Consider the following 15,000-nt stretch of genomic DNA (forward strand, 5'->3'; position numbering starts at 1 on the left):
ATGTTTCCAGAGGTGAATTACCAAAAGTCCAAAGAATTCCTCTCAATACATGGCTATGATGCTCCCCCACTATTTCTGCTCGTGATCAGAGATGCACGTATCGTCAGCCACTAAGGTACATGCTCAACTGGTTAAGCAAACTGACAAGCAAATCTGTTGTATTGAGCAGAATATTTGCTTATTGTTGTTGTTCTAACTCTGAGATGTACTACGGTATCAGCTGTTCACTACCAGTGAACTAAGGTAACACCTCTTATTTTTCGAGCACCTTCCGGAGAATTCGAGCGGTTCCAAGCAGTGCTGTTTTCTGCAAGTGCTCCACCCTTATTGCAGCCCCTATTTGTTCCACGTACTCCTCGAGATTTTTGCTCACTGTTCCTAAGGCTCCGACAATTATGGGTACTACTGCTACCTTTTTCATCGACCACAAATGCTTAACTTCCCAAGCTAACCTGTCATATCTCTCGACTTTTCTACATTATTATTATTATTATTATTATTATTATTATTATTATATTATTATTATTATTATTATATTTATATCTTTGAGGCAGCGAGCTGGCAGAATCGTTAGCACGCCGGACGAAACGCTCAGCAGTATTTCGTCTGTCGCTACATTCTGAGTTCAAATTCCGCCGAGGTCCACTTTGCCTTTCATCATTTTCGGGGTCGATTAAATAAGTACCAGTTACGCACTAGGGTCGATGTAATCGACTTAATCTGTTTGTCCTTGTTTGTCCTCTCTTGTAGGTCGTAAAGAAATAGGTATTTCTCCCATCGCTGTGTTCTGAGTTCAAATTCCGCGGAGTTCGACTTTGCCTTTCATCCTTTCGGGGTCGATAAATTAAGTACCAGTCATGTACTGGGGTCGATGTGATCGACCTACCCGGCTCTCCACAAATTTCGGGCCTCGTGCCTATAGTAGAAAGGATTATAATTATTAATATGTTTATTTTTATTATTTGTAAATTACACTTTTCTTTCTGCATCGCCATTTCTGCCTGTTTAGTTATTTCCACGCCCCCCACAAGCCCGTCTACAGACCTGGTTCTGTCTGGAGACTGTAAAGACAATTTCACGCTCAAACGGCGAGGAGGCTGTTTCAAACATAGCAATGTGCAGTTGACACGTTCGGCAACTTGACATAGATGTCTGTTTTTATATGATGTCAAACGTAACTTTTCTGTCGTGGTCTACTTAAACAAAAGTAAATCATTAAATGACAATAATTAAAAAGTAAATATCCGAATGAACTTAAAACTCTGTGACGTGAACCTTACAAATAGAAAATTTCGTTTCAATTTATTTAAATATTTCGGCATTTCAATAATTAAGTCCTGCTATATTTGATATGGAGACAAATTAATTGGAATCACATTAAATATATTATATATATTCACTCACATACACACACACACACACACACACACACACACACACACACACACACACACATGTATGTATCATATGTCATTATTCAGTTTGTTTCATGATTTCTTGCCAATAGAGAAAGAACCGGTTTCTAACCTAGATTCAAGGTTCCTTCATTGGAATTTCAACATCAACAAAAGGGTACTTTGTATGTATGCATGTATGTATGTATGTATGTATGTATGTATGTATGTATGTATGTATGTACACACACACATACACATACATATTACATATGTGTATATGTATATCAGTATATATATGTATGATATACACACACACATATACACACGAGACTTAGTGGTTAGGGTATGTATGTATACATGTATGTATGTACACACGTATGTATGTATGTGTATGCATGTATGTGTATGCTTATGTATGTATGTATGTATGTATGTATGTATATGTGCAGATTTGTATTTTCTGCTTTATGTATGTATTCTCATGCATATAGTTGTATAGTGTACACATGCTCATATATATTTAAATGATAAACTACTGGAAAGTTTTACAAAATTTTACAGTTCCAGTCATGGACTGGATCGGTAGTCTTCGAATTAACTTTCTCCTTTCTGGTTTTGAGAAGCCTAATTTTTTCAAATTTGGTATTTAGGCAGTGTGTTACATATCCCAGCCGATTCCCAGAGCCCTTCTAATTGCAGGTATCAACCTGAACTTGTAATCTGGATAGAATAACTGCAGCATTTTCAGTAGTTCAGCATAGGTGTTCTCTTTTTCTCCGATCTTCAGCTTTATCTTAACATCCACTGGGCAGTTAATTTCCACAACCTTGCACAGTTTCTCTTCCCTATCCAATATTTATGTATGTATGTATATATGTAATGAATGTATGGGTGTATATGTATATAATGTATACGTATGTATATGTATATGTATATATATATATATATATATATATATAATATATATATATATATATATATATATATACATATATACATATATATAATACATATATATATATACATATTATATATTAACATATATATTATATACATATATATATATATATACATATATATATGCACAAGCATATATATATATATATACGATTATATATATTTATACACACACACATATATATGTAATGTGTATGTGTATGTATATATATATATTAGCTAGATGATAGATAGATAGATAGATAGATAGATAGATAGATAGATAGATAGATAGATAGATAGATAGATAGATAGATAGATAGATAGATAGATAGATAGATAGATAGATGGATGGATGGATAGATAAAACTTACTCGTTACCAATTTTGCCCCTCCGCAAAAACCCAAATTATATTTTATTTGCTTTGAGGGAGCAACTGTTTTATTGAAGGGGTATCTTGTCGGTGAATTGATCGAAATACGATGTAGAAAAACAGCCGACAACTGATGAAGGGTCGTTCGTTATGTTGATTGTCTTGTCTTCCAATTCTTTCTTTCGTTGTTGCAAAAAAAGTTCATATTCCATGTATTCGTATCTCATGTTTTCGTTTTTGTTGTATATTGTTTATGTTCCATGACGTCCCGTGCCCACGTATGCATATGTATATATGTAAGTATGTACGTATACGTATGTATACATGCATATATATATTAGTTATATTATTATATGTGTGTGTGTGCGTGTGTGTGTATTATATACGTTATTTTAAGTGCAAGGCGGAAAAACATGGAATCAATGTGGAGGGGGGAAAATTATTTTCACAAAAATTTCGTTATTGCACAAAGACCAAATGAACTTAAAGAGGAACATATACACAAATAAGGGAGAGAGAGAGGGTGGGGGGAATATTCTTCCTCTATGAATATTTTGATGTTAACGAGACTTAATTTTCTCGCGTCAGTCTAAAGACGAATTGCTTAAGCTTCACAAGCTTTTAGTTATCTAGTTTGTGGAGTCCAAAGCACCAATTCTAAGTGTCTACACTATGGACATCTAGAATTGACTTTAAAATCCTATCCGATAATCCAGTTTATCCCTGGTTTAAATATATTCCAATAGTGCCTATTTGCAATAATTCTTTCCAGTTTTCAATACAGGGCCCGTTTTCGGCACGGTCAGTTTTCACCAGTTTTCGGCACAGTGCCAGTTTTCAACACAGGGCCTAACACAGGACTAGTTTTCGGCACGAGGCCAGTTTTCGATACAAGGGAGTATCAATTACATTGACCCCAGTGTCCAACTGGGACTTTATATTTTATTGTTCCCGAAACGATGAAATGCAAAGCTGACCTCGGCGGATTTTGAACTCAGGACCTAAAAGACGAAACGCTGCGAAGCATTTTTCTCAACGTGCTAAAGATTCTGCCAGCTTGCGACCTCATAAATACATAATAATTTTGCCATAAGACCATTAATTGCGGTGGTGGAGTAAGTCTATTTCATCGATCCCAGTACTCAACTGGTACCTATTTCCTCGACTCCGAAAGGATGAAAGGCAAAGTCGACATCGGCAGAATTTGAACTTAGAACTTAAAGACGGATGAAAAGCCGCTAAAGCACTTTGTCCGGCATGCTAATCATATTCTACCTCCTCGCTGCCTTACAAGTATAACTGAAATATTATTGCGATAAAGAAGTAGCTTGTACTAACTTGACTTCCATGTCGCGTTTACTGTAAACCTGTTTTTACAGCATTTCTTTCTAAACCATCAAATTGTTTCTTAACAACTTCTCCGCCTCGAAAAAGAGAGAAAAACAACATAATTCTTTGGGGGGTAAGGAGAGATAAAAAGCCATCAATTTGACGGCTCCTCCAGTTGTCTGCACTGTTTTAACTACACGTGGTAACGGATCGGATCTGAGGAGGCAATCTTTATACTTGCAAGGAGGTCTAATTAAGGATGTCATTTTACGATAGAGGTTAACGTTAGAAGAACTCTTGTTGGGGTTTAAGAGAGTGTATATAAAATGTGTATAGGAAAATGTGGCTGACCACATTTGGTGCAAGATTATGTCGTCTTCAAACCGATAAAAGGTCGAATGAGCGAGAGGAACAAAGAATAAGGGTGTGGGGGTTAGGGAAGGGGGTTGTTTCAGGAAATAAATCCGCCATTGTGTATCTTACTAACGAAGAATCTGTGATGTTAACCAGATATACACATTAAAGCTTCTGGCTATCTGAAAGACATGTATGTAATTTAATGTACGTACGTATGGATGCATGCATATACACACACATATAGATATGCATGTATATAAATAAATATATATATATATATATATATATACACACACATATAAATACATATATACATATATCTACATATATATATATGTGTGTACACAGACACGCGCGTACACATACATATGTAGCTATACATACACGCATGCGCACACTCGCACACTCACACCGCCATCCCCTACCTCTCAGCGATATATCACCTCTTTATTATCTCCATTTCCGAAGTATTTGCGGTGAACCCCATCTTATTTCTCATCTAAATATGAAGTGCTTCGTACTTTTGTACTTTTTTATGAATGGTTTTAAGAAAGGGAAAGAAAGAGTCGTTATAAGAATGATCTTTTTCGCTACCCAGATCACCACCACCACTACTGCTGCAGCCGCTGCAACTACTACTACTACTACTACTACTACTACTACTACTACTACTACTGCTACTACTACTACTACTACTATTGCTATTACTACAACTACTACTATTACAACTGCCGCTGATGCTAATGCTACTACTACTACTACTACTACTACTACTACTACTACTACTACTACTACTACTTCTACTACTATATTGCCTTTAGTTATTGTTGTAGTGAATGTGAATTTACCAATGTACGTTTTGGGTGGAAAACTGAATTCGTATTTTTTTTCCTCTGTAACTTCGAAGTTCTGTGTGTGACACACCGAAACCATTAGCAATAGAATGATGTTGTTGTTGTTGTTGTTTATTTAGCCCCAAATTAACTCTGCTTGTGTAGATAAGACTTCAAGATCGAAGACTTTGCTGTTTCCAGTTCGGGACATCATGTCTTTATTCTATTTTTAGGTATTGCGTATCTAGGACTAAATCCATTCTCTGTGACCTCCCTTTTTCAACACGACATCGTTTGGGCGACTCGTTGTTATTGTTGAGTATGATGATGATGATGATGATGATAATGCTGCTGATGATTGTGATAATGATGATGACGATGATGACGACGACGACGATGGTGATAGTGATAGTGATGATGATGATGATAATGATAATAGCGATGATAATGACGATGATAATGATAATGATGCTGGTGATTGTGATGATAGTGATGATGATAACGATGATGATGAGTATGTTGATAATGATGATGATGATGATGATTTTGACGACGATATTGGTAACGATATGATTTCGTGATGATCTCGGCCATTTATACACTTTGGAAACCCGTAACCGTCCCAATGAGACAGCAATGTTCCCTTACAAACATGTCCGCAACAATCTGTCTTAAACTTTAATGCAACCCACACACATTCCCGTAACGAGGTTTAACCGATTGAATCAATCCTAATATTACTTTTGAACTTACTTCCGTACGAACGGAAGAAAAATCAAGGCCGAACCTTGTACCCACTCTTCGCATATGAATTTTAAAGAAGAGGTCAGTTGATGTCAGATGTGGGGTGTGCGCCGTTACAGCCGCAATATGTCGGTATCTGCTCTGGTCATTATGGGCAACCCTCCGAGTAGTGTCCTTGTCCATCCCCATCTCCGCCAGATACTACTTCATCCGCCGTGACGTTGTGACATGAGGTCGACCAAACCCAGCGGTCATCCCCGCCGGATCCTCAGTGAAGAGAACACGATACGCTGGGTGCAACTCGGAAAATCGAGCAATATGACTAAACTGTCTAAGCAGATATTTCCGAATCATACAAGCAACAGGACGCATCCCAATTTCTGAGCTGAGTCGTTGGTCCGATACGAAACTCGTCTAAGGGTAACCCATAATCTTGGGAAACGTCCTGGTACGAAAAGAGTTCAGTCGGCCATGGACTGAGACCTTACTTAATAATAAATCGCCTTATACACGTGAACCGCGAGAATCTAAACAATAACTTTCAAATATATTCATAAGATGTCCTGATGCTCCACCAGATTCGAACGTGAATATGCTAATCGCTTCACAGACGAACAACGCCTTTACTGCGAATGTTTATTCATAACACACAGGATTCCTTGCGCTAATGGAGCTATTCTCTTGTGATAAAACATAGCAGCGATTAGCATACTCACGTTCGAATCTCACGAAACGTATTTAAAATGAATATCCAAGTCATCGTTACGATATCACATTGGCTCTCAGCCAGTGTCTAAATTATCCCTGGAGGTCCATTTAAGATTTTTCGGGGTCCCCGCAAGCATAGTAAATTGGAAACGCACTATAGTACTTTAAGTGTCTTTGAATAAATGTTGCTTTAGACCTATCCATTGCAAAAATAAGTTAGGTTCATTTCTATAATATTTTATGTAGTTCAACCTACACAAAGTTAATGCGTGAATAACAAAACAGGAACTTTGAAAGAAGTATCTATTAAACTAATTTTTAAACACCGAATGGCTATGGGGGTCCTCCAGAATAAAATAACAATCATGGGGTTTATAGGTAAAAAAATGGTTTAGAACCACTATGGTGTAACTAACAACCACAGAGAACTATTGTCCAGTAGTGTGTTACCATTTTTACGACTTCTCCATCCTCAACGCCATCTCGAAATGATACACAGCTCTGTACATCATAAACGAATCCAGCAGGAATTATAGGACCAAAATAAATTTCTGTTTAACTTGGTTCTTTGTTTGTAACATAAGTTCCTATGTTATATATTTATTTACTTTTAAATTTTACTTTGTAACCAATCTTTGGCAATTTTACTTGAAATTTACACAGAATTTCAATAGTTTTCCTAAACATAATACTTTGCACACACACATGCTGATACACACCAAAACATATACATATACGTATATATGAATGTATGTGCTTATATACGCATGTTTATAAACATATTCACACACACATACACACACATACATTGGTGTGTGTATGTGTGTGTTTTATGGCTCTCCACAGCCATAAATCATTCACACTGTAGGCCTATTCTTTGCAGAGAAGAGATGAAACAGTGAATCAATTCTGAAATCTTCACCTCGAGTTTCCCCATAACGTATCTCGAATAAAAACACATTTTTTTTTGAAATTCAGCATTATATACATAAACTATATATATGCATATATATATATAATATATATATATATATATATATTATATATATATATACATGTGTGTGTTTGTTGTATGATATATGTATGAAATGTATGTATAATCTTTGATATGTGTCTGCACAAACACACACATGAATATATGTAATTATATGGTATATATATATGTATTATGTATATATATTATGTATATATGTATAAATGTGTATATTGTATATATGTTATAAGTATATATATGTTATATATATGTGTGTGTGTGTATATATTATAATTATAGAGTATATATATATTATGTATATATATATATATATAATATATATATATATATAATATCTATTAATATAATTATAATATGTATATTTTAATATAATAATATATATAAGATATATATATATGTATATATTAATATTATATATATATATAAATATTATATATGTATTATTAATATATATATGTAGATATATAATATATATATATGTATATTTAAATATATATATGTATATTTTAATATATATATACATGTATTATAATATTATACTGTATATATTAATAGATATATATATAATATATATATATATATTATATATATATATATATATATATATATGTATATATATATAATCTTTCCGTATATATTTCTTACACACACAGGCGCGTGTGTATCCGTATGTGTGGTGTGTGTGTGTGTTTGTGTGTGTGTGCATGTGCCTGCGTACATGTATATACTTATATATGTACATAAAAAAGCAAGTCATAAAAACTTCATTTTGCCTCTCAAAGAACAATGGAGTCTTATAGTTAACCTCTAAAACAGCAAGGAGTCCAGAAACCTTACCCACGAGCTTATGTTCGTTAACATAACAGCTTAACCATCATCCAGCTATGACTACACGGGCACCAAAAACATTTAACGAAAGCATAGTACATGTTACAAAGTTACAAATAATGTAAAACGGGTTCTCTGTGATCATATCCAACGAAAATGACAATGGTTAGTGGCCATTAGAAAAGGAGCAATCCACCTCCAAACTAGGACTACATCCACCAAAACGATAAGCTCTGATTGGTGGGATATAAAGCGAGCCATTTATTATGAAGTGTTAAAGCAAAACGAGAGATTACGGCAAAGTATTGTCAATTGGAAATATTACACACAAATATGCTGAAAAGGTGGGGATGTTGCTCACGACTACACGTTCTCCAAATAACTCAGAGAAAAATTACGACGCTTAATATGGAAGATGTGCTTCAGCCTCCTTATTCTTTGCTCCATTTGACTGCCATCTTTTCAGATCATTGCAACTGTATTTAGAGAGAAAGCAGTTGATTAATCGTGAACAAACTGAAAAGGATATTGAGTGTTTCTTTGCGTTGAAACCTGAAGAATTCTACGCCCGAGAATGAGAAATTTGCGAAATATACGGGATTATGTTATCAATAATGGAGAGATATTATTTTGTATATCCATTAAGAGCAAAGAAACAAACGTTTCTTTGCCATCATGAAATACGATTAGGCTTTCTAACTAATCCAATATAAATATATTTAGCCACGCGCATGTGTGGGTGTGTGTCTGCGTGTGTGAATGAATTAATTAATGTATGTATTTATGTATGTATGTATGTATGTATGTATGTAAGTATGTATATATGTATGTATGTATGTATGTATGTATGTAAGTATGTATGTATGAATAAGCTCATATATATATGTATGAATAAGCTCATATATATATGTATAAATACACACACATATAGTGTGTGTGAGTATATATATATTATATATATTAATATATATATATATATATATATATGGAACCCTCGTTGTCGTAACCGATGGAATACCATGGATATATAGATATACTTTAATTTAAAAAGCAGCAGGAATTTAACAAAAGCTGTTACTCTGGAGTTCCGTGCACTCCGTCGGTTAAGACAACGAAGGTTCCAGGTGATCTGATCAACGGAACAGCCTACTTGTGAAATTAACGTGCAAGTGGCTGAGCACTCCACAGAACATGTACCCGTAACGTAGTTCTCTTACCACACAGCCACTCCGGATTTTTAGTTTCTGGGGATTTGTTGTGTATTTATCATTAGTTTTCAGTTTTAAAGTGCAAGTAGTTTGCATATTTTCAAATGAATTAACCAATGCTGTGTGCTACAGCGACTACAAACTATAGGGCTAAACAATAAATTCATGCACAAACGAAAGAACAATTGTACCTGCGTTTCAGTTTCTCTTTAACAAGTCATTGTGTACTAGAAATAAATTTTTAATCTAGCTGATAAAAAACAAAATAATTTAAATACGTAAATTAGTCTACATGTTTTACTTTAAATATGCAAATTAGTCTATATGATTTGCTTTAATCCCTAATATGAGTCGGGTTTCCAGGCTGTGTGTTCAAGAAGTAGAAGTTACTGACGATGCTCTTAACAAGAATTGAAACGTCCGTACATCGTCCTTTTCGGCCCAATAATATTTTTTTGTGTAGTGATAGAGTAGTTCGAGCCGAAAAGATCCTGGTACAATAAGATAGTAAGCATCAAACATGTACACGGCTTGTATTGATGACAAAAAGCAGACGATACTTGATCAACAAGATTTATTAACCGGCGAATGTTGTACACTTCGTTCTATATCGAATTAATTTCAAAAAGATGACCTCCACTATACAACTCACGGTTTAGCAATAAAGACGGCCTAGTATGCGAATATAAGATTAAAGAGTGAAGGGAATGGAGAAGGTAAATCCAGATTACATATGTTTCCAAGACAATACTAACATATTTTATGTAACTCGTAACAAACACACACATATATATAAATGTATATATATATATATATATATATATTCAGCCAAGCTTTATTTCATATTTAATTACTTGCAGTTGTAATCCATCGTCGCCAGCAGCAACGTGAATATACATAATATATATACACGCATGCACGCACACATATATTTATATATATACACACATATATTATATAATACACACATATATTATATAATCTTTCATCACCGCTTAATGACAATACATTGAAAATGATATTTCAGGGCTATCATTTGCTATTGATTGTGGTTTCAAAGACTAATATAAAAGATTATATATATATATGCTATGATAAAACTAAAACTAAAAACAATGTTTTAACATTTATTTATTATCGCGATCCGTATCGAATATTTTAAACTAGACGATATTGTGTTCTGGCAGAAGAATTCCAGTTATTTGAGGTTTCTAAAATGGCGTACTTAAAGATAAATTACACCAATTTGAAGTTTGAAATAGGGAGGTTTTGACTTCCTGGTTGTATTCCTGTTTCATCTGCTGCCAATTTTGCAGAGAAAGAGAAAATGAGAAATAATGTCTGCTGGTTACTGACCGAATAAACCCAATATATATATATATATATATATGTATAAACACATACACTCATATGTATATATATGTATACACAAACACACTCACACACATATATATATATGGATGTTTGTGTGTGTATATATATTGACACACATATTAGTGCGTGCGAGATTAATATACATACATAATTATATGTCTATATATACATATATATGTATGCGTATACTATTTGTATATTTACTATACGTGTATATATATGTATGTATATATATATATATATATATATAGATATATATATATATATAATATATATATATATATTATATATATATATTGCATGTATGTACGCATGCATGTACATGTAAACATATATGTATATGGATGCTCAGAAGCATGTATGCACACAAGAAAATTTATACATACATATATTGTTATACACACGCTCACATAATTTATCCACATATATAACTATATATGTGCTTGCATGTGTTAAGAATATATCTATCTGTGTGTGTATGTGTGTGTGTGCTTATGTACATACAAGCGTGTAAGCGTCCATATATACATGTATATGGCTACCAGCAGTGGCCTATTTCTTGTCAAAAATGTTTAGTTACGAACGTGCCTCGGCTGGTGTTTTCCCGGATGTACCCCAACAAAATCTTCTTAGATATGGCCAAAACTATCTGTCAAGACAGACGGAAATTATACTTACAAATACAGGAGTTGATCATATACACACAGACACGTGTGTATTCCTACACATAGCAACATATACGGGAACCACACTCACACACACACTCACACACACACACACACACGTACACGTAAGCATATGTGCGCATGCGCCATTGAAGAGAAACTTGTACATGTACCGATACACGTGCACTCGAGTACGAAAAGCTGTACACATATTCACACTTCCATATAAATATCAAATGCAGACACTACATATCGTTGTGCGCACGCACACACAACACACACACACACACAACACACACACACACACACACACACACACAGTATATATGAAATTAAATTTTTGCATATTTGTACAGCATGTGTATGTATGTATGTATGTATGTATGTACATAAATACAAACATACGTACTACGTACGTAATATCTATGTACAGGAGAAAGTGAGTGTTTATCACTGCACATTTATATGTATTATTTGCATGTATATGTATATATATGTATGTATATACGTGTGTGTGTGAGTGTGCGTGTGTGTATATATACAAGCATCCACACGCATTTATATTTATATGTAGGGTGAAATGTGTGTGTTTATGAATATATATACATGCGTATATAGATACATTTTACACACACATACACATGTTTACATAGGCACTCTCTCGTGCCGACGTATGTATATATATATATATGTGTGTGTGTGTGTGTGTGTTTATGTGTGTGTGTGTATATGAATGCATATGCATTCATATGTAAATACATGTACACACACACATATGCACACATATTTACATACATACACACTCTCTCTCTCTCAGCCGACATGTGTCTGTGCGTGTATGTGTGTGTGTGTATATGTGTGTGTGTGTGTGTGTATGTTTATACTTCAGTCTGTGACGGTATGCATATTGCGTTTGTATTTTGAGTTATAAACAAAACGTAGTTTAACCAAAATTTGAAAGTTAATCGCAAAAATTATGAGGAGGGAATAGTATGAGGTAGACGAAGGAGGTAGGTACAGTATGCTTGATATCAGCTGTTACAGCTGGATGTAACCAGTCTCAACACATTCATTATAGCCACAGGTATGAACGAGAGTGCTATTGTGAAGTCGCTGGACACGCTAGAAATAGCAGTGACTCTTCGACAAAGCGCGTCCTGGCGCATTGAAAATGGATATAATGTGTGATATAATCTATGCTACTATATTTCTGAAAAATCGTGGTGATGGTCATGGTGTAGATGCTTTTGAGCTGAGGTCTGCATGATCGGGAAAAATTTTGGGTCGAAGCAGCAACAGCTATATGGCTATTATCCTGCATAATCTATCTATCTATCTATCTATCTATCTATCTATCTATCTATCTATCTATCTATCTATCTATATCTGTATCTATCTATCTATCTATCTATCTATCTATCTATCTATCTATCTATCTATCTATCTATCTATCTATCTATATCTATCTATACTATCTATATCTGTATCTATCTATACTATCTATATCTGTATCTATCTATCTATCTATCTATCTATCTATCTATCTATCTATCTATCTATCTATCTATCTATCTATCTATCTATCTATCTATCTATCTATCTATCTATATATCTATCTATCTATATATCTATATCTATATCTATCTATCTATCTATCTATCTATCTATCTATCTATCTATCTATCTATCTATCTATCTATCTATCTATTTGATGCAGATTCTCTGCTCAACTTTCTCTGTCATGGTCAATGCGACAATCCCACATTACACACCTTCCTTCCAAGCACTGCTGTAAACAGGGTACGTGAGCTAGAACGTTAAGATTTAGTGCTCATCTACAGCAGAGTTCACGTTCAATCTGGGTGCTTTAGTTTCGTTACTATGGCAGCAGTGCGGATATTTATCAGGGAAATCGGAACCATCTGTGATTTATTTTTGATCTTCGATATAAATGAAGATATTTTCTTCGTTTTGCTGCTTTTCTTTCTACAAAATGAGAAGATACATTGCGGAACCGTTATTTTAACGAGTTGTATCTATTTATCACCCGATGAGACACATCTACACCTGCTCCTGCAGCTGTTGCTGAGCGTCCCACTTATGAGGGATCGATGCTAGATGTATCGAAACAATTGTCGTGATTTATAAAAGAAATTCTCGTATATTCTATCTTCTGCCTTTCATTTACTGTGATTATACATACTCCATCCCTCTCTCTCACTCTCTGCACACATACACACACACACAGACGCACACACACACACACACACACAATGTAGAAAAAATAATATAGGATATATATATATATATATATAAGGGAATGCTGAAAAGTCTCGCTTTAAGATTATCGCGAAAGGCCTGGTTGTAGGCCCAACCTTCCGAGTTATTTTACAGGACTTAGAAAAACTGAAGGACCACTGCAATAAGTGTGCGAATCTGAGTGGGGAATATGTTGAATAAAATCATATTTAACTGATCCTCCTGTATTTTCTTTTAGCGAAATCCAGGAACTTTTGAGCACCCCTCGTGTACAAGTCTATATAATGTAAATACGTACATATAGTTCTCTAACGTGTTAAGAACATTATCAATTAAACAACTGAGACAATTTTCAGGACAAATAATTAAATAAAAAAAATGAAAAGCAAAGAAATCTTACATATCCGATTTAGGGAGACAAGTCCAGGTAGATATCAATTTAGTCGTAAATTTGATTCTGATCACATCATCATCATCGTTTAACGTCCGCTTTCCATGCTAGCATGGGTTGGACGATTTGACTGAAGGCTGGCGAATCAGATGGCTGCACCAGACTCCAATCTGATCTGGCAGAGTTTCTACAGCTGGATGCCAACCAATCCGAGAGGGTAGTGGGTGCTTTTATGCGCCACCTGCACAGGAGCCAGTCCAGCGGCACTGACAACGACCTCGCTCGAATGTTTTTTCACGTGCCACCGGCACAAGTGCCAGTAAGGCGACGCTGGTAACGATCACGCTTGAATGGTGCTTTTTACATGCAACTGGCATGAAAACCAGTTAGCTGCTCTGGCAACGATCACGCTTGGATGATGCTCTTAGCGCTCCACTAGCATGGATGCCAGTCATCGAATTTGATTTCGATTTCACTTGCCTCAACAGGTCTCCGCAAGCAGAGTTTAGTGTCCAATGAAGGAAGGGAAAGGAAAGGGAAGGTCACACACACACACAGTATTAATTCCAGTTAAATTACTTAATGTAGTAGGTTCCGAGAAAA

General features: G+C 34.8%; 1 protein-coding gene across 1 annotated transcript in view; it reads left to right on the forward strand.

Annotated features, from left to right (window-relative positions):
• LOC115221249 (T-box transcription factor TBX1) overlaps positions 1-15,000 on the forward strand; it is a 73,329-nt gene that overhangs the window by 17,756 nt on the left and 40,573 nt on the right. The window lies entirely within an intron of this gene.

Source organism: Octopus sinensis, linkage group LG1 (assembly GCF_006345805.1).
Source record: "Octopus sinensis linkage group LG1, ASM634580v1, whole genome shotgun sequence".
In the NCBI taxonomy this organism is placed as follows: Eukaryota; Metazoa; Mollusca; class Cephalopoda; order Octopoda; family Octopodidae; genus Octopus; species Octopus sinensis.